Here is a 19,664-nt window from a genome sequence, read left to right as displayed (position 1 = left end):
GAAGAAAATCTTATCTTTTCTGCAACAGGTGTCCTGAGAAGACTGAAAACGACACCATCAATGTTCTGACTGGGTAGATGGATCGACTGAGACGGTGGAGTATCTCCCTATGTTTCACATTCATTTCTGGTAGGTGGGGATTGATCATGAAGATTAGATCGCATAACAAAATTGATTGCCTTCGCCTTTTAGGTTCATGAATCAACAAGATCAGCAAGGTCAAACAGTTCCACATGCTGACTGGGGTCACGCAGGCCAATCACATCCTTTCTTTTGCCACCTAGGAAGTCCTCTGTGGTTGACCTCCTTTTATTGGACTAACCACGCCACCCCTCAAACTATTATTATTAACTGTAACGATGACACTAACCGTCAACCGCTAACCGCCAACCTTGGCTGAGCTAGCGAGACACGTGTTAGCAAGACGCTATGTCGCTATGGTAAAGATCACACAACTTTACCATAGCGAGACAACGCCTTCCATTGATCTGCCTTGATCTGACGATCGTGAAGACTCGTCATGTTACTGTGCTACTTTACCTTGGGCCCATCATATCTGGCGCCACCTCAACAATGCACCACACTCGGATGACACCTGGCAATACCTGACTGACGTACCTTGGTGCAACCTGGCCCTGCTGATTCACGTGGCGGATGGGCATCATGTTGCTATGGTAAAGATCGCATAACTTCACCATAGCGACATAGCGTCATCCGTCGATCTGAACTGATTTGGCGGTTACGAGTGACCCCAACCCTTTATTGCGCTGGCTACATGAAAATATGGTCCCACCAAGACACGTGGCACCCTGACGCTATGTCGTTGTTGATATTTCTCGAGCAGTTCCTCATAGTGCGATGGCACCTACCGTACATCAATCTCAATCTGACAGTCAGAACCACCTCGTACTCTGCACATCCCCTAAAAAATTGCTGGGCCCGTGAACCACATATGCTCTGACTCATACACTTGGCACCTCCCTACTAGCCTTTGAAACATCAACCTGGCAGACCCAAGACTTGACCCCACAGAGCGGCCACATGTCAACAAGGCGCTATGCTGCTATGAGGAAATCGAGGCCAATTCCCCATAGTGCCATAGCGTCCAACTGATGACATGTCTTCTGATTTGCACGTGTCTTCCAATGATTCGCCACCACGGCATTGGACTCCACCAACTAGGCAGATGAGGTACAAAATGGGCCCCAACCACTTGCTTGAAGCTCTTGTTGTTGATCTTTTCCGTTGCTGCAAACCTTGCTGCCGACACTGGGACTCATCGTAGAAACAACCTCTGGCCGGCCAGGTGCTATGTCGATATCAAAAGACTCGTGGGTTTTTTGATGGCGACATGGCGCGTTGCCGCCTTTTGAACTTTTCGGCCCATAAAAATTGACTGTCCGCCATAAAACTTTTTTGACCTACGAAAGAGTCTTGGATGACCTACAAATTGGACCCACTAGACACGTGTCAACAGAGCGCAATGTCGCTAACATAAATCTCGCACAACTTCACCATAGCGAGACAGCACCCTCCATAGATCTACATCGGATCTGACAATTAAAAACTTACGGGCTACAAAATATATCATAAGGCTTGGCATTAAAATAGTATTATCTTTGGGAATTAGCCATTGGATGGGCTGGACGTTTGAAATTTGAAACTTTGGTGGGTGAACAAATGATAACATTTTTGGTGACGCACAGGGGACACAAGCCTGCTATGTGTATGACCAGTGACCTCATGTATCCATTGGGCTATGGAGTCAAAAAAGTATGAATCTGAGAACTGCGAAACCTTAACCCTTCTATGAGGAGATCAAAACATTGAAAACCCTAGCTCTGCAACTGCAACTGAAACAAAACAAAACTTCCTTTGCAATCTGAGACACCTAAAAATCTGCTACCTCACAGGGAGATGGTTGTGCCCACGCACTTTTTGAAAAGCAGGAAACAACAGAAAAGAAACTAAACTACCTATATATAGGAACTTGACCCTGATTAGAAACAAGCTTTAAGATAAATCCCATTGACTGGAATGGGCAAAACTTCACCATTGGGTCTACTCAGTTGGAATGCATTAGCCTGTTTGCAACTAGCAATCAGATAGGGGCCACTCCATAGTGCATCAAATTTGGATTTTTTTCTGGTTTTGCCCTATCTGCATCCCACTTTAGAACTAAATCTCCTTCTCTGAAGGTCCTAACCCTAGCCTTCTTATCAAAATTCCTCTTCATTTTCTGCTAATGTATCTCTAGGGTTTGTATAGCCTTATTTCTCTTTTCTTCGAGTTCAATTAGCTCTTCCATTCTTACTGACATGGCATTATCTTCAATCAATTCCAGCTAATGAGCCAATTCCAAAGATGGAAATTCCAATGAAATTGGGAGTCTGGCCTCCCTACCATATACCAGCACAAAAGGTGAATTTCCAACAGATCTCTTGGGTGTTATCCTATCAGCCCATAGAGCAGTTCTTAATTTCTTATGCCAGACCCTCTGATTGTCTTCTATTGTCCTCTTCATGATTCTAATCAGATTCTTGTTGGAAGACTCAGCCAAACCCTTGCCCTAGGGATAGTAATTTGATGATGTACTCAAGTAGATATTGTGATTCATTGCCCATGCACAAATCTGGGTTCCAACAAAAGACTTAGCATTGTCTGAGATGATAGTAGAAGGAGCACCAAACCTAGATACAATTCCATCAAGGAATTCAACAACTGATGGTTCTGTGGCATCCTTCAAGGCAACTGCCTCTATCCATCTAGTGAAATAATTAGTAGCAGCAAAAATCCATTTATGACCTGCACTAGATGGAGGATTAATGGGGCCTATAAAATCCAACCCCCACTGGGTAAAGGGCTGATCCACCTGAATAGGACGAAGGGGGAGAGCTGCAAGCCTCTGTTTGCCTGAAAAGAAAGCACATTTTCTCACATATCCATAACAATCATGGAACAGAGATGGCCAATAATAACCAGCCCTCATAATCTTCATCGCAGTTGTTCTTGCACAAAAATGGCCACCATCAGGGCCATCATGAAGTTCCTGAATCATCCTCTCAGCTTGATCCTCTTCAACGCATCTCAACAGGGTCCCATTAAAATCCCTCCTGAATAGGATACTATCAATTACAACATAGGGAATGGATTTCAGTCTATATTGTCTTCTTTTAGCTCTGTCCAATCCTTGAGGGTATCCATTCCCTATTAAGAAGCTCTTCATGTCATTTATCCAGCTCCTTGGACCATTAACATTTCCTTTCTCCTATTGCTCTGTTATTACCATAACAACCTCTTCATCTGAATCCTGGCCTAATAACATTTCTTTGCACAATCCTCTCCCTCTTACCAGCTTGGTAATCTGAACATCAATATCATATTCCATTACCCTAGTGATCCATCTAGCTCTCTTTTCATTGATATCCTTGCTTAATAGTAAATCTTTTACACTGGCATGGGGCACCAACAAATGGATCCTATTGTGGGACAAGAGGTGTATGAATTTCTTCAAGGCTCTGATGACCGCAAGGGCTTGCTTCTGTACATAATTGTACTTATCTTCATATTCCTTGAGCCCTTCACTAAAGAAGGCTATGGGCTACTCCTCATCCTTGCCATTTGTTTGAGTCAAGACAACAGAGATTCTTGACTCACCACCTAGAGTGTAGAGGATGAAATCGTTCTCAAAATTTGGGTTCATGAGAGTAGGGGCTGAGGCTATGGCTATCTTGATCTCTTCAAAACTCTCCTTCCCTTCCTTGGTCCATGAGAAGACCATACCTTTCTTAAGCATAGCTGTAAGAGGTTTCACTATGGTAGCAAGATTAGGAATAAGCCTTCTTACAAAATTTATTCTACCAAGGAAACTTTGTAGCCCCTTCTTGTGTTTAGGAAGAGGAAGGGAAAGTATTGCCTTTGTTCTTTCTGGATCAATGGTCAGCCCATCCTCAGATACAATGTGTCCCAATAGTTTTCCTTGGCTTGTAGCAAAGACACACTTGGTTGGGTTAAGGGAAACCCCAAACTCTCTACATCTTAGAAATACCTGCCTGAGATGATTAAAATGATCTTCTACATTTTCTGAATATACAGTTATATCATCAAGGTATACTAAGACAAATTTGTCAATTAATCTTTTAAAGGCCATCTCCATTACCTTCTGAAATGTGGCACCTGGATTTGTTAGTCCAAATGGCATCTTGCAATAAGCATATGTGCCCCATTTAGTAGTAAATGTTGTCTTATGTTTGTCAGATTCTTTAACCAGCACTTGATTATAACCAGAGAATCCATCAAGAAAAGAGAATCTCCTTGAACCACTGACCCTGGATAGGATTTTCTCCATGGAAGGGAGAGGATGGTGATCTTTAAGAGAAGCCTGATTAAGATCCCTAAAGTCCACACACAGTCTGATTTTTCCATTCTTCTTCCTTACAGGGACAAGGTTAGCTACCCATGATGAGTGTTTGATAGGAAATATTATATTAGCCTCTATCAACTTGGATAGTTCTTTTCTCATTAGGGGCTTAATCTTAGGATTCACTGGCCTCTATTTTTGGCTTACTAGTTTGGCCTTATCAATTAAATATATGGTATGCTGAAACAAACTAGGGTCAAACCCTTTTAAGTCATCATATGTCCAAGAAAATACATCATTAAATTCTTGACATAAATGAATGAAGTTTTCTTGCTCAGTTTCAGAACATACCTTCCCCATATTCAGAGATTTTCCATCAGCAATTGTAACTAGGGCATAATCATCCTTTTCTGTAGCTAGATTCATTCCTTTGCCTCTTGTTTGATCATCAGGATTAAAGACATTCTCCAAGGTAATGAGACCCTTGGGCAACTTGTTACAACTGAGGTGAATGATCTAATCACCATACTAATTTTGTAGTCTTGACTGGTTTCTATCTGAGAATTCTGCCTCATTCTACAAGAAACTCACAATTTTCTCATCAGAATCAAACACCTACCAATGAGTGTTGTTGTCAGGGATGGTAAGCCTCACTACCACCCTTATCTGTTGCTTCTTCTTTTCTTCAAGTTTCCTTGGTACATAATAAGCTACACCCACTGCTGCAAGTCTATTAACATGTCTATTTTCTTTCCTAGGGATGCTCTGAATATTAAATGCATTGAAGCCCTCAAGAAAATCCCAGACTCTGTGTTTGTAAGACTTGAGCAGGTCATTTTTGGTGATATTCCAGTTTCTTACTTGGTTAACTACCAACTCACTATCCCCATATACTCTCAAGGCTTGAATTCCTCTCTTTCGGGCAAGTAAGAGACCTTGAATCAAAGATTCATACTTGGCCACATTATTGGTGCAACTAAATTGGAGTCTAAAGGAGAAGTAGTATCTTATTTGTGCAAGAGAGATCAGCATAACACTGGCCCCTGCTCCATTTCTATTCCTTGAGCCATCAAAGTACATACTCCATGTTCCATTTATATCATCATTAGTCCCAAAAAGATCAGGAACTTGAGCATCTTTCTCTATTATGCAATATGTACTAAGGCATGTCTCAAGAGTCTCTAACATAGGCTCAAACTGATATGCATTTGCCCACTCATCCAAGAAGCAATCAGGAATCTCCACTATGGAAGTGGTAGGCTCATTTACTATGTCATTTTCATCCATCTCTAGAATAGGGCAATTCATGTTGATGGGATTGGGGGTGTAAGATTCAGTGTGATGAAGGGCTTGAGGTTCTACTCCAATTGAGGCATTGGATCCATATCTTGTCTTAAATGACATATATGACCAATCAGCAGATATGAATCCACCAATTTGAGCAGTGAAGTCTCTTGAAAGATAGATGGCAAAATAAAGCTTGACTTCAGCAATAGATATGTCTTGAATCACAGTGCAACCAGGGCATGCATGTAGGGCCATCTCCACATTCCTAAGGATACCTACAGTTTTGACAATACTACCATCTAATTGTAACACATCCCTAACAATGGGCTCATATTTCATTCCTAAAGCATCAGCAACACACCTAGGCATTACTGAGCTACTAGCCCCTAAATCTATCATGCAATTGTGGACTAATTTGCCCCCTATAATCAGAGAAACATAGAATGGAAGAGGTCTAACCTTTTTATTTGTCTCCACATCCCCTGCTTGTTGTACTAGACTTGTGGCACTCTCCATGATAGATGGCTGATCCTTGGGTTCAATCTTCTCTAATTCTTGCTCCAACATCCTCTTCTGCATTGGTATGATAGCAACAACATCCCACATAGAAATGTTCACATTTGTCTTCTTCATTTGCTCTACCACACTGAAAGGTGTATTAGGAACTTTGGTAGAAACTTTGGGAGCTGCACTTATAAGAGGTTGAGATGGAGCAACATAAGGATCACTTGCATCTTTCTTTCTAGAATCTTGCTTTTTCTGTTATGAAGTACTTGTTTGTTCATTTGCTACATGTGCATGAGGTGCAACACTTGAAGTTGAGGCCTGCTTAGGAGAAGGAGGGGCAGCATGTTCCATAGCTCTCTTCTTACTTCTTGTGTTATGAGCAATAGAATCTTGGTTTACATTACAATGCTCCCCAATCCGATGATTCATGAAAGAGAAATCATCATGTACTTGGATATATGAGGCCTCCTTGGGATGATCCTCCTTGTATGATTGCTTTGTTGCAAGTTCTTGGTCAGTTAGGGCCAAATAAGATTATGCCTTATGGCACATACAATAGGCATAAGAATAGTTGCAAGAAGGACAGAAATCTTGATCTTCGGCCAAGTTATTTTGAGGGACTATAGCTCTATTCTAATTTGAGCTTGAAGCAGAAGCATAACTATTTTTCCTACCCTGATCAAAAGAGCTATTCCACTGATTAGGAGGCCTACCACCATTTGGAGCCTGATATTGCAATTGGGGAGGCTTGCCACCTTGAGCTTGCTGCCTTTCTAAGGCCACCACCTTGTTACTCATTTTTTTTATTATAGAAAAACTATCCTCTAATCTCTTTCCTTGGTCCTTCAACCCCCTCCCCTTCTCTTGCAATTTTTTATCCAGGGTCTTCTCTCTCTTATCCGTATTCAACACTAGACCTCGAAGCATTTCTTTGAGTTCATCTATCCCATTTGAGGATGTGGAAGCTTGAGGGACTAGAGTAAGGGCTTGTGATGTAGAAGTTGTAGGAAGAGGGGCTATTGCAGGTTGATGGTTGGGAACTGTTACCTCTAGTTTTATCGCCAAGGATTTAGATTCAAACGCACGGCTTATTCAACGGTTAGTCTTAGAGTTAGTGTTTTAATATTACAACCTACAAGTTTTTGGCTGTCAGATCTGAGCAGACCGACGGTTGGCGCCATCGCACTATAAAGAAAATGCACAATATTTATGATAGCGCGATGACACCCTGAGGACACGTTGTAGAGGTGGGTCCAGCATTCGATGGGTCGAAAAAGTTCCACGGTGCCTTGTCCGCTATATCGCTATCGCATATCAGCCGAAAAATCTCCATAGCGACATAGTGCCCGACGGAAATAGTCATGGCAACAAGTTTCAATGACCGATGTGATCAGGTGTTCTGGATGGCAAATCAAAAGGAACCATGTGTAACCAGCCCGAAATTTCTGTTAGCACGGCTCACACAGTCGGGGTCTATGATCTCCACCGTCGGATCGGCTTGGATCGATGGTAAGTGCCATCGCGCTATGGCGGAGATGCGCGAGGGTTATGACAGCGACATTACGCCCCGATGCCACGTTTCAGGTGGGGCCATGTTGCAGGGCGATGCCAGGTGTGTCGACATGGCAGGCGAAAGTATGAAGTGCAATGGTCCTCTCCACTGTCGAATTGGATTGGATCAACGAATGGCGCCATCTCGCTATGGCGAAGATGCAAGGATTTTATTATGCCGACATAGCGACCATCTGCCATGTGTCGATGGGATCAAGTCTCATCGATTGACGTCAGGATAATGAATCAGATGAAAACACGTGTAAATCTTAGAGCATGCTGTCTTGGGTTGCCAGCTGGTGTTTCGTCGGACCAAATAAAGAGACACCACGTGTGCTACGGACCCAGTAGTTCTTAGAAGGGATGATGAGTGAAGAACGATAGCGCTCTGACCATCAGATCAAGATAAATCAAGGGTGGGCACCATCATGCTATGGAGAACAACTTGGGAGTTAACATCGGCGACTTGGCGCCCTTACACCACGTGTCCTGGCGGGGCCGCATTCCATGCCGCCAGATGCAGTTGGGTTAGGGTGACCAATAGACCAATGAGATGATGCCATGTTTCAGCAGTCCCGGCGAATCACGAGAGAAGGAGGGTCATGAGAGGTCAAGTTTTGCGGCTGTCGGATTGGAAAGAGATCAGCGACGGGCGCTATCTCACCATGGAGGAACTGCGTGGATTTTACGATAGCGAGTTAGCGCGGGTCTGGATTTGGACGTGGCAGTTAATACGCGGTTGCAGTTAGATGGTCGACAAGGTGGCGCAGTCAAGACGAAACACTTGGGTGCTATGGCGCTATCGAGACCTTCGAAGATTTTTCCGAAGGCAACATAGCGCCCAGTCGCATGGAAAGGGTGGTAAGCACCCAGTCAAACATAAAGAGACTGCCAGGGTGGCAAAGATCAAAGGTGTGATTGGCCTGCATGGCCCAGTTGGCTCGTCGAGCCTGTTGACTAATTGATTTGATGGATGCACGAATCATGAATGACAAAAAATTAGGGTTTTTTGCCACAAATCCGATGCTGTGATTAATTGCCACCAACTTGGAATGAATGCTAAGCATAGAATGACACTCCATCCATCTGGTCGATCCATCTACCATGTCAGGGAATGTTGTGGCGCTGTTTCTATCTTCTCCAGGCTCTTTCTCAGAAAGATATGAGATTTCTCAGTATGCAAGCCAGGATTCAATCATATCTTCGATTGGATTCTCGAGATGGGAAGTTAATGCCAGTAGGTAAGAAGTGAGTGTGACGCAGAAATCTTTAGTTATGCCTGATCTATAAAGGCAATTTTGTGATCTGTTCTCAGGGGGACTCTTCCTGATTTTCTCTGCTACTGCTTGCAGAATTCCAGTGTAGAATCCCTGTGTCTCTAAGCTACATAGAATCCCGTGTCATTATTTTCAGTGGTCAATGTGTATGTGCTTCATTTTGCCTCTCATTGATGCATTATTGAGATTAGTGGTCCACATACTATATCTATTTTTGGCCTATTGAATAATATACAAGTGAAATCTTCTTTTCCTGGTGTCGTTCAGTTGGTTTCCTGATCTGTATGTGATTATTGATCGATATAAGTCTGGACGTGTATGACTTTTGGATGTTACCCTAGTTCTGTAGTGCATATATGGGCAAGAATGAGTCTGAACACTCTGTTTTGGTGCATCACCGCCTTAGATTAGACTAGGTAGATTTGCTTTAGTGCTCTCTTTCTCCCTTTTTCTTCTGAGAATAGATAGGTGCACCCTGACAGTAAGAGGAAGCCGGCCTTCTCCGGAGACTCAACCTCGCAGTTCAAGTCCCACAGCTTGGAGGTTGTTTCCATGTTTCACTAGGTTCTCCTCGCGCATAGGCCTTGGACAAGGGTGCAAACCTAAGTGACAACAGGAACATCAAGAAAGAAAGGCATAGGGGGCCTTGGAGCCAACTTTCCTCCTTGTATTAGGATGCTCTCAGCTTTCGTGGCTATCTCATAGGCATTAGGCAAGGTATCTCCTCCCATAGTTTGGATTGTAGTGGCAATATCACTGTTAAAATCTCTAAGGTAATGCAAGAAGGCATTACCAGGGGTAGGTTTCACTGAAGTAGGTATTCTATCCCATGTCTTTTGAAATCTATAGTTAAAATTAGTCATAGATTCACGGGGGGCTCTTTTTATAGTAGTCAACTGCTCTAAAAGTGACAAATGGTCACTTCTTTCCTCAAAATGTTTGCATAACCCTGCTTCTAGTCCATCCCAATTAGTTATAGAACCATGAGCTAAGCCTCTATACCATTTTAATGCTTTTCCTTTTAAAGATGAGGCTAGAAGTCTGACAGCAACATCATCCTCTGCAATACCATGAATATTACAGACATTTGCTACTTCTTGGATATGCTCTAAAGGGGAGATGGAAGTTTCACCAGTAAAATTAGGTATGCTTTTTAGTGCAAATACTGGTATATCATGTCTTTGGAGTAACAATAGAGGACTCCCACCATTAAAGGTGGCAAAAGCATGAACTCTTGGTTGTGCCATGTAAACAAGTGTTCTATTGATGAGTGTTGATGGCAATCTAGGCTGAGTTCAAGCAAAAAGAGGAGTAGAGACAGACCTTACAGGTATATTGACTGTTATTACACCCGTAACTAGTGATAATGAAGTTCTAGTCCTCCTTCTTCTAGGATTTGAAAGAGAAAGCTCTTGATATTGAAATTTACCTCTAGAAGACGCCCTGTTTCAGCTCTAGGCATGAATCACTGCAGCTTTGGCCTGGAACCAAATTTTTTGATGTTCAGAGTCACCAAGTACTTTGAAGGATTAGCCTCTTAAAGGCTTGAATACTAAAGCCAACACCACCTCTTCAGCATTAATCTCTGAAACTCTTTCTTCTTGACACCAGTAGACTTTAAATTTGTTTGAAAGGTGTCCCGCCGGGCGTGCCAAAAACTATTGTCACTTAGGTTTGCACCCTTGTCCAAGGCCTATGTGTGAGGACAACCTAGTGAAACATGGAAACAACCTCCAAGCTGTGGGACTTGAACTACAAGGTTGAGTCTCTAGAGAAGGCGGGCTTCGTCTTACTATCAGGGCACACCTATCTACTCTTGGAGAGGGAAAGGGAGAAGAAGAGCACGAAAGAAAATCTACCTAGTCTAATCTAAGGAGGTGATGCACCAAGATAGAGTGTTCAGACTCATTTTTGCCCATATATGCACTACAAAGCCAAGATAACATTCAAAAGACATACACACCCAGACTTATGTCAATCAAAAACCACATACAGATCAGGAAACCAAATTGAATAACACAAGGAAAGGATTTCACTTATATATTATCCAATAGGCCAAAAATAGACACAGTATGCGAGCCACAAATCTCAACAATACACCAATGAGAGGCAAGACATATGCACATACACATCGATGGCTGAAGAAGATGATACAAAATGTTATACAGCTCAGAGACAAAGGGAATTTTACACTGCAAACCTGCAAGCAGTAGCAGAGAAATAAAAAAAAGAGTCCTCCCCAAAAATAATAAAATCTTCCTTTATAGTTCAGGCATAACTGAGATCTTTTGCTATTGAAGTGACCCTGCAGCTACCTATCATTAAGTCCCGCAGAGGACAATCATGGAAAACTGAGGAAAATTAGATCTTTTTTGCAATAGGTGTCCTAAGAAGACTAAAAATGGTGCCATCGATGTTATGACTGGGTAGATGGATTGACTGAGATGGTGGAGTATCTCCCTATATTTCGCATTCATTTCTGGTAGGTCAGGATTGATCATGAAGATTAGATCGCGTAACAAAATCGATCGCCTTCGCCTTTTAGGTTCATGAATCAGCAGGATCAACAAGTTCAAATAGTTCCACATGCTGACTGGGGCCATGCGGGCCAATCACATCTTTTCGTTCTGCCACCTAGGAAGTCCTTTTTGGTTGACCTCCTTTTATTGGACTAACCGTGCCACCCCTCAAACTATTATTATTAACTGTAATGATGACACTAACCGTCAATCGCTAACCGCCAACCTTGGTCGAGCCAGCGAGACACGTGTCAGCAAGACGCTATGTCGCTATGGTAAAGATCACACAACTTTACCATAGCAAGACAACACCTTCCGTTGATCTTCCCTAATCTGATGATCGTGAAGACTAGTCATGTTACTATGCTACTTTACCCTGGGCCCATCATATCTGGTGCCACATCAACAATGTACTACAATCAAATGACACCTGGTAGTACCTGACTGATGTACCTTGGTGTAACTTGGCCCCGTTGATCCACGTGGTGGATGGGCATCATGTCGCCATGGTAAAGATCGCACAACTTCACCATAGCGACATAGCGTCATCCATCGATCTGAACTGATCTGGCGGTTACGAGTGACCCCAACCCTTTACTACGCTGGCTACATGAAAATATGGTCCCACCAGGACACGTGGCACCCTAGCGCTATGTCACTGTTGATATTTCTCAAGCAGTTCCTCATAGCGCGATGGCGCCTACTGTAGATCAATTTCAATCTAATGGTCAGAACCACCTCGTACTCTGCACATCCCCTAAAAATCATTGGGCCCGTGAACCACATATGCTCTGACTCATACACTTGGCACTTCCCTACTGGCCTTCAAAACATCAACCTAGTAGACCCAAGACTTGACCCCACAGAGCAGCCACATGTCAATAAGGCGCTATGTCGCTATGAGGAAATTAAGGCCAATTTCCCATAGCACCATAGCACCCAACTGATGACATGTCTTCTAATTTTCACGTGTCTTCCAATGATTTGCCACCATGGCACTAGACTCCACCAACTGGGTAGATGAGGTACAAAATGGGCCCCAACCACTAGCCTGAAGCTCTTGCCATTGACCTTTTCCGTTGCCGCGAACCTTGCCACCGACACTGGGACTCACCGTAGAAACAACCTCCGACCAGCCAGGTGCTATGTCACTTTCAGATGGCGACATGGCACCTTGCCACCTTTTGAACTTTCTGGCCCATGAAAACTGACTGTCCGCCGTAAAAAAATTTTGACCCGCCAAAGAGTCTTGGACGACCTACAAACTGGACCCACCAGACACGCGTCAATAGGGCGTGATGTCGCTAACATAAATCTCGCACAACTTCACCATAGCGAGATAGCACCCCCTGTAGATCTACATTGGATCTGACAATTACAAACTTGTGGGCCGCAAAATATATCATAAGGCTTGGCATTAAAATAGGATTATCTTTGGGAATTGGGCATTGGACGGGCTGGACATTTGAAATTTGAAACTTTGGCGAGTGAACAAATGATAAAAATTATATTTGTTTATCTTATATTGATTGGAATATATAAACATGAAAATTAGATAAATATCAAATTAAGTGGATACATGTATAATATATTAAGATACATTCATAAGAATCATGATGACATTAGGAACATATTCCAACGATAGTACATAGGGGTCTATTTCTCATCCACGTTATGATTTCTTAAGATAGGGAGTTGGTGGAGAGAGAGGCAAAGTAAATTCGAGCACCTGATGGATATCTTCCAGGGAACTACTTGTAGCTTGTTTCACGTGCCCTCCGCACCATCAATCTACCATCTCAAGATGATCGTAATAAGGAGAGAGGAAGATTCCTATTCATTAGATTAACACTCATTTTCTCATCCACATTATGATCTCTTGAGATAGGGAGTTGGTGGAGGGAGAGGTAGAGTAAATTTGAGCACCTAATGGATATCCTCCGGGGAACCGCTTGTAGCTTGTTTCACGCGCCCTCTCCACTGTCAATCTACCATCTCAAGATGATCATAGTAAGGAGAGAGAAAGTTGTTTGTGTACTATAAGAAGAAATCTTTCAAATGAACTAAGTAAATTAAATTTAACACTCATTTTTTCATCCACTTTATGATATCCTAAGGTAGGGAGTTGGTGGAGGGAGAGGTGGAGTAATTTCAATCACATAACAGATATACTCTAGGGAATCACTTGTAGCCTGTTTCATGCACCCTCTGCACTGTAAATCTACCATCTAATGATGATCATAATAAGGAGCGAGAGAAAGATTCCTTCCAAAGGATTATGTAAATGAGGAAAAGGACTCATGTTTCATTGAGAACTATCATATGCTAATAATTATTTGTGTTGCAGGTCCTTGATCAAAAGGCGTATTAGGGAAGTATATTTTATAAATAATTTCCTTTATTCTATTTCATTATGAAAATCAAATTATAAAGAGTCAACAAAGAATGTATGATGTGTCTAAAATTGTGTATGCTTTGTGCCTTCATTGCATCATGTGTCTTCATCGTGTATGCTTTGTGTTTTCATGCATGCATGTGTCTACTTCGTCTTTTTCATAAATCTCTCTTGGCCTTTGAATGCAAATGTGTTTTGTGTCTATGACAAGTTTGTTTATGAAATATTTTTCTTGAGGGCAAGCAAATTCGAGAGGGGAGGATTGTGATGTCCCCACTCTAATATATAAATTAAATAGTAAATAAGTATTATATATAAAGTGATATTAATAAAAATATTAAAAGTAATAATATTTTATATGTAATATTATATAATAATATCCTTGCATTATAATAGCAATATGGAATTATGAAATTAATTAAATAATGATCTAATTATAAATAAATAATTATATTATAATGATTAAAATATGAAATAATATAAAAATGTTATTGATATAAAATATTATAATTTAATAATATAATTTATATAGTTCATATATAAATAAAATGATATATGTTACAATATAATTATTTTTAATAATAGTAATTATTATATTAATATTACAATTACTAATATATTAATAACAATTAATGTTACAATATATTATTATTATAAATGTTATAACAATTTAATATCATATATCATATGATTATAATATAATTAATATGATAAATACAATAATATAATTCATCTATATATGATAAATAATAAATTAATAATGAAATAAACAATAGCAAATTATAAATATAATTTATTATTCTATATTATAAATATAATAAGAGAATTAGTAACATAAAATATAGATTAATCAGTAGAGTAATACTATCTATGATTAATGATTATAATTAAAGAAATGCTAATGCTCTAATATTATTATAATCAACTAAATAAATGATATCATCCAGTTGCATCCTTTCATATAATCTATAATTTCATATTTATACAAACAACAATTTCAATCGAAAGGGAGAACACACTACAAAGGGAGAATAAGAGGTAGTATTATCAGATAATACTGAGTAGAGGAAACAAATTAGGCAATCAGATTTGGACAAAGAAGGGATATAGACATTGAACATTGATGGGGAAAGAATACATCTAAACCATCATCAGTCACGATGATAATTCATCTATCACAAGGAGACGTGCCTTACCCATGTAACAGAATCACAAAATGGAATTTGAATTGAAGAACAAGCTACGGTCGATATCATCAACATAGCCAAAACAACCATAATAATCCAACATAGAAATAATCAAAATACTATGGTGCAAGGCACAGAATTGACTTTAGAACATATTAATTGAGTTACGCTTCAAACAATAATGCAGAGTGAAGAGGAAGTAATAATGGATCAGTATTAAGCAGTCAGTGACCAGTATTCAGCATATGTATCAATTCATTGGGGTTGCAGCACCATTCAGGGAAAACATAAGCCATTGGTATTATAGGATTATTCAATTTCTCAAGCAGTGCCATCGATGAAAATATCAACGCATTCCTCACATGGAAATCATGTCACACCTATTTGTGGTCAATCACATTTGGATCTCATCTTCTAATTGCTGAGTACCAATCATATCTAAAGGCACATAGATACAATTGGAGCAGGAGTTTTTCAGCATTGAAAACATGGGACAAAGTATTAACAGCAGACATATATATTGTTTCCAATCTGGTTTTTGGATTAAAGCATTAGCACTGAAGTATACACTGATTTCCATCAGGATTTATTGTATTGTGCATACTTGATATTGCTAAATCAGAGAAAACATGGCAAAGGATATAAGTAAAGAAAAGAAAAGTCAAAAAAATAATGACCCCAAATTGGGTTCATTACAATCATAATCGAATTAGTTCAATCATTCTAATACATCAAATTATGAATAGAAAATAGAAAATTTAACTTTTAGTATATGCATAACATTTTTAATAAGAATCATGTACTGTAAGAAGGGCATAAATTTTGTTTATATATATATACATATATAGAAAATGCCTTCAAATAGTTTATTCAAAGAGAACGTCTATTTAGTCTAGACATAAGACCAATTATAGTATCATTTCTATAAATGGAAGGGTCTAACTACTCATAAATATCATTTTAATCTATAAATTTATCATTCCCTTTAATCCCATCAACAATAGCACTAAACAAAAATAATAGGATTACTCCTCTTTCTACTAAGGCAAGTTGCAAAAATCCTCTTCAAAGTCACACATGCTAACTCCAGTTTGTATAAAAATAAAAATGAATTTTTGTGCTAAACATGGCATTGGTTGTTTCTTACATATCTTGTTTCTCTTTGGTTTTCTCCAAGCCCTTAATCAACATACAAATAAATAAAAGAAAAATTAGTTGGTTCAAATAAAAAAACTTGCAACAAAAGAAAAAGAAGCTTCCAAAGAGACAATATTCAAGAGTGACATGATTCAGACAATTTTCACTACATAAGAAAATCCAATACTAATGTAAATAATAATGGGTCAAGAACTCAATAAGATTTATAATATTATGAGTTTTTCAAACATGAGGGGATGCATTAGGTGGTTTTGAAATAAAATTCTTGAACCATTTCCTAAATTAAACTTATGTTATATTGGAAACATGAGAGGAGTAACTGAGAGGGGAGGGGTGAATCAATTACCACTAAAATAAATCCCAGATCCCTAAGATATCTGATAGCCCTTATTTTCACTAGGATAAATTTGTAAATTTTATGGTGAAAATGTTTTAGAAAGTTTTTTCTAATGTTAGGGTTCATGTGTTATTTATTTTCATTTTTGTAGGATGGCCCTAACATAATTATTTTTCCATAATCCAATATTAAATTCCCTTTCCCTACTATAAAAAATGATGCCCAAGGATTGTGTCTTCATCTTTGTCATGAAAAATTTCATAAAAATCCCAATTTAGCCCTTACCCTAGATTTTATATCTAAGCGAGAGATATTTTCTCTTTTAATTCTTCTATTGTAATCTTACTATCAAAGGGTTTGTTGAGTGGTCATAGATGTAAAGATGACTCTTTTGATCTTACAATTTCTTTGTGTCATATTATTGTAAGTGTTGATGAAAGGGTTTCTAAACCAAGGTGTCAGATGTTACGAGAGACAAGAGATCAAAGGATCATAGAGGCAGAAAAGAAGGGTCACAACCTTATGATAACTAGTTTATTATAGGATTGTAGAAGTATGAAAAACAAAGAAGCAAAGGTTATCCGATGTTATGATAAGGTCCTAGTCATAGGATCATGGGAGCAATTTTATAAGGTGTTTGATGGTATGATAAAGAGATGATCATAAGATGGTATGGCTTGGTTTGATAAAGCAATATGGGGCTAGATGATGAAGTAGAAAGATTTTTGTGACACATGGTTGGTCATCCCCTCTAATCTTACAAAAAATAGTAGATTGTAAGATCTAGAAAGAAGTTTCAAGGCATTATGATGCCACAAAGCAATGGGTATCATAAGGTTATAAGGAAGAAGTTTTAATCTTATGATGCTACATGGGGCTTATGATTGTAAGATCATAACGTAAAAGACAACAAGGCAAGGTTGTAGTTCAAAGTCATAAAATAGATGTATTTCCTATCCTGATTGGTTAATGATGTAATGTATACAAGGTGGATGCCAAGTTGGACCGGTGGGGCCAAAAGCTTATTTTGCATAAGTTTATTTTTATATAACATATTGTAATCTTTGATCTTATGATAAATAGTGTATCATAAGATCTCAAGGGCAAAGATAAAGTGTTCCGATGCTATGAGGCTAGTGTGTTGCAAAAACATAAAGTTGAAAGATAATGTCAATGATGCTACAATGGAAAATGGTAACAATTTTTCATAGTATAATAAGATTTTGAAGCGTAACTATCAAAGTTATGAAATGATAAATAAAGCACAATCGTAACATAATGATGCAAAGAAAATTGACATAAGATAATATGAAGGGTGCTAACTTTTGGGTCAATTGTAAGATTGTAAACCCTAAGTTAACATGAAAATATCTTTTCCATTTTCTAAACTGGAAGTGACAACAGGCTCTCAACCAATGAGATTCAAACAATGTATAGAAAGTGTAATGTTGGATAGTAGGGATCATGGTCCCTTAAGTTGATAGAATAAGTTGAGTTTTTAGGCTTGAGAATGCTGAAAATTAATGCAAAGGGATGTTGATGATGTATACTAAGTTCTAAAGGCATTCTATTGATCACTTATAGTTTATCATTCACAAAGAGAAGAAAATCTAAGCTATTATAGAGTTTCTAGTGCATGCAAATTATTAATTTTAGTGACTAGATATAGTTTTTCCCAATACTTTGAAGCTATTTTAGAATGTCTGACAAGGAGGTTGAAGAGATTCAGGCATCAAACATGGAAGTTGTAGAGACCTCAACTTCCAAGGGAGGCAAAACAAGATAGAGAAAGCCTAATCAGTTTGTTGAAGAATGGATAAAGTTGTTCCCAAGATCCTCAAATAAAAATGTAGTAGATGATCATGGTTTTGTTGACCACTATACACTGTGAAAAGATGCTACATGCCCTTAAGTCATAGGTTATGAGTTTTTCAAATATTTCTACGATAATAGAGAGAAGAAGATTCCTGTTTGCAGCCCTTCGAAGAAGAATTTGGAAAGGTTAATCTTTCCTAAGATCTTTGTGGATGTTGATTTATTGAAGAACCTAATTAGATCATATAACCCAACCACTAATTCATTCCACAAGTGGGATGGAACTATTCTATGCACACTGGAGCATGCCTCTTTTATTGATGCATTTAGATTGGATGGTGCTATGAGTGAGCCAGTAGACTTGGTTGACCTATAGAAGAAATTTGAAAGAAACACTAAAGCATACATAGGGAAATCAATGCTACAACATATTCCCATGGACCTAAAGAGTATGGGTGACTACCATAAGAAGGTGGAGAAGATGATGCCTCTAGAGAGATTTAAGAATTATTTTGTGAAAATAGTAAATGGTTTCCACAAAGTGGTAGGCAAAGATGAAACGAACATAGTGTATGGAGCTGAATTTATTGTTTCCAAAGATGTTCAAGATTCCTACCATGGTGGAGAATATGATTATGTAGAGTATATTTTGGAGGTGATGAAGGTGAACACTGTATTAGCCTAGAGTGGGGAGATGAAAGATTTAAAATTCCACCATTATTCATTTCTGACGCACTTGATCCTCTAAAAGAATATGGGGTACACATAAACCCATATTTCATTGATCACGTGTTTGATGCAAATGTAGAGCTACTAGTTTAGCTATGGACATGGTTATGGGATAGTTTCTATCATTACTCTGATTTTGTCTCATTTTTAAATAATTTTAGTGTTATAATGAAAATGCTAGACCCATGTTACTTTAGGGCACCTAAAATTTGAAGAGTCTTTTGAGTTGAGCCCTACTCCCTGAGGGTAAAATATTAGATCACAATCGGGGGGATATTTTCCTATTCCCAACTTTTTCCTTGATGAGAGTATATGGTTGTCCCCAACCACCAAACATATTGCCAATATTCATTCCCCCTAGGTTGGGTATTATAGAATTCATGTGGCAACTATTTATGGTAAGAAAAGAGTATCTAGGACCTAAGGTGCAAAGAGGTACATTCTTGTGTAGGTGTTTTAAGGTGGGATACTTTTCAATTGAAAAAGAATCCCTAGGGAAAATTCATTCTTTCCTCCACCACTATAATCTATCAATTGGCCCA

At 39.1% G+C, this 19,664-nt stretch overlaps 1 protein-coding gene across 3 annotated transcripts in view; it reads right to left on the bottom strand.

Annotated features, from left to right (window-relative positions):
• The window catches only part of LOC149533928 (UDP-glycosyltransferase 83A1-like), a 289,355-nt gene that overhangs the window by 177,929 nt on the left and 91,762 nt on the right, over positions 1-19,664 (bottom strand). The window contains exon 3 of one of the 3 annotated variants that reach the window (XM_089804405.1): positions 15,884-16,262. The exons of the other annotated variants lie outside the window; for them this stretch is intronic. The gene's annotated coding sequence lies outside the window, so the exon portion shown is untranslated. Of the gene's footprint in view, positions 1-15,883; positions 16,263-19,664 lie in introns of those variants that run through there. 3 annotated transcript variants of the gene reach the window in all.

This window comes from Cupressus sempervirens, chromosome 10 (assembly GCF_028749045.1).
Source record: "Cupressus sempervirens isolate cs-2001-9-10 chromosome 10, ASM2874904v1, whole genome shotgun sequence".
Classification (NCBI taxonomy): Eukaryota; Viridiplantae; Streptophyta; class Pinopsida; order Cupressales; family Cupressaceae; genus Cupressus; species Cupressus sempervirens.
Note: the sequence above shows the minus strand (reverse complement) of the source record. Positions and strands in the feature narration are given on the sequence as shown.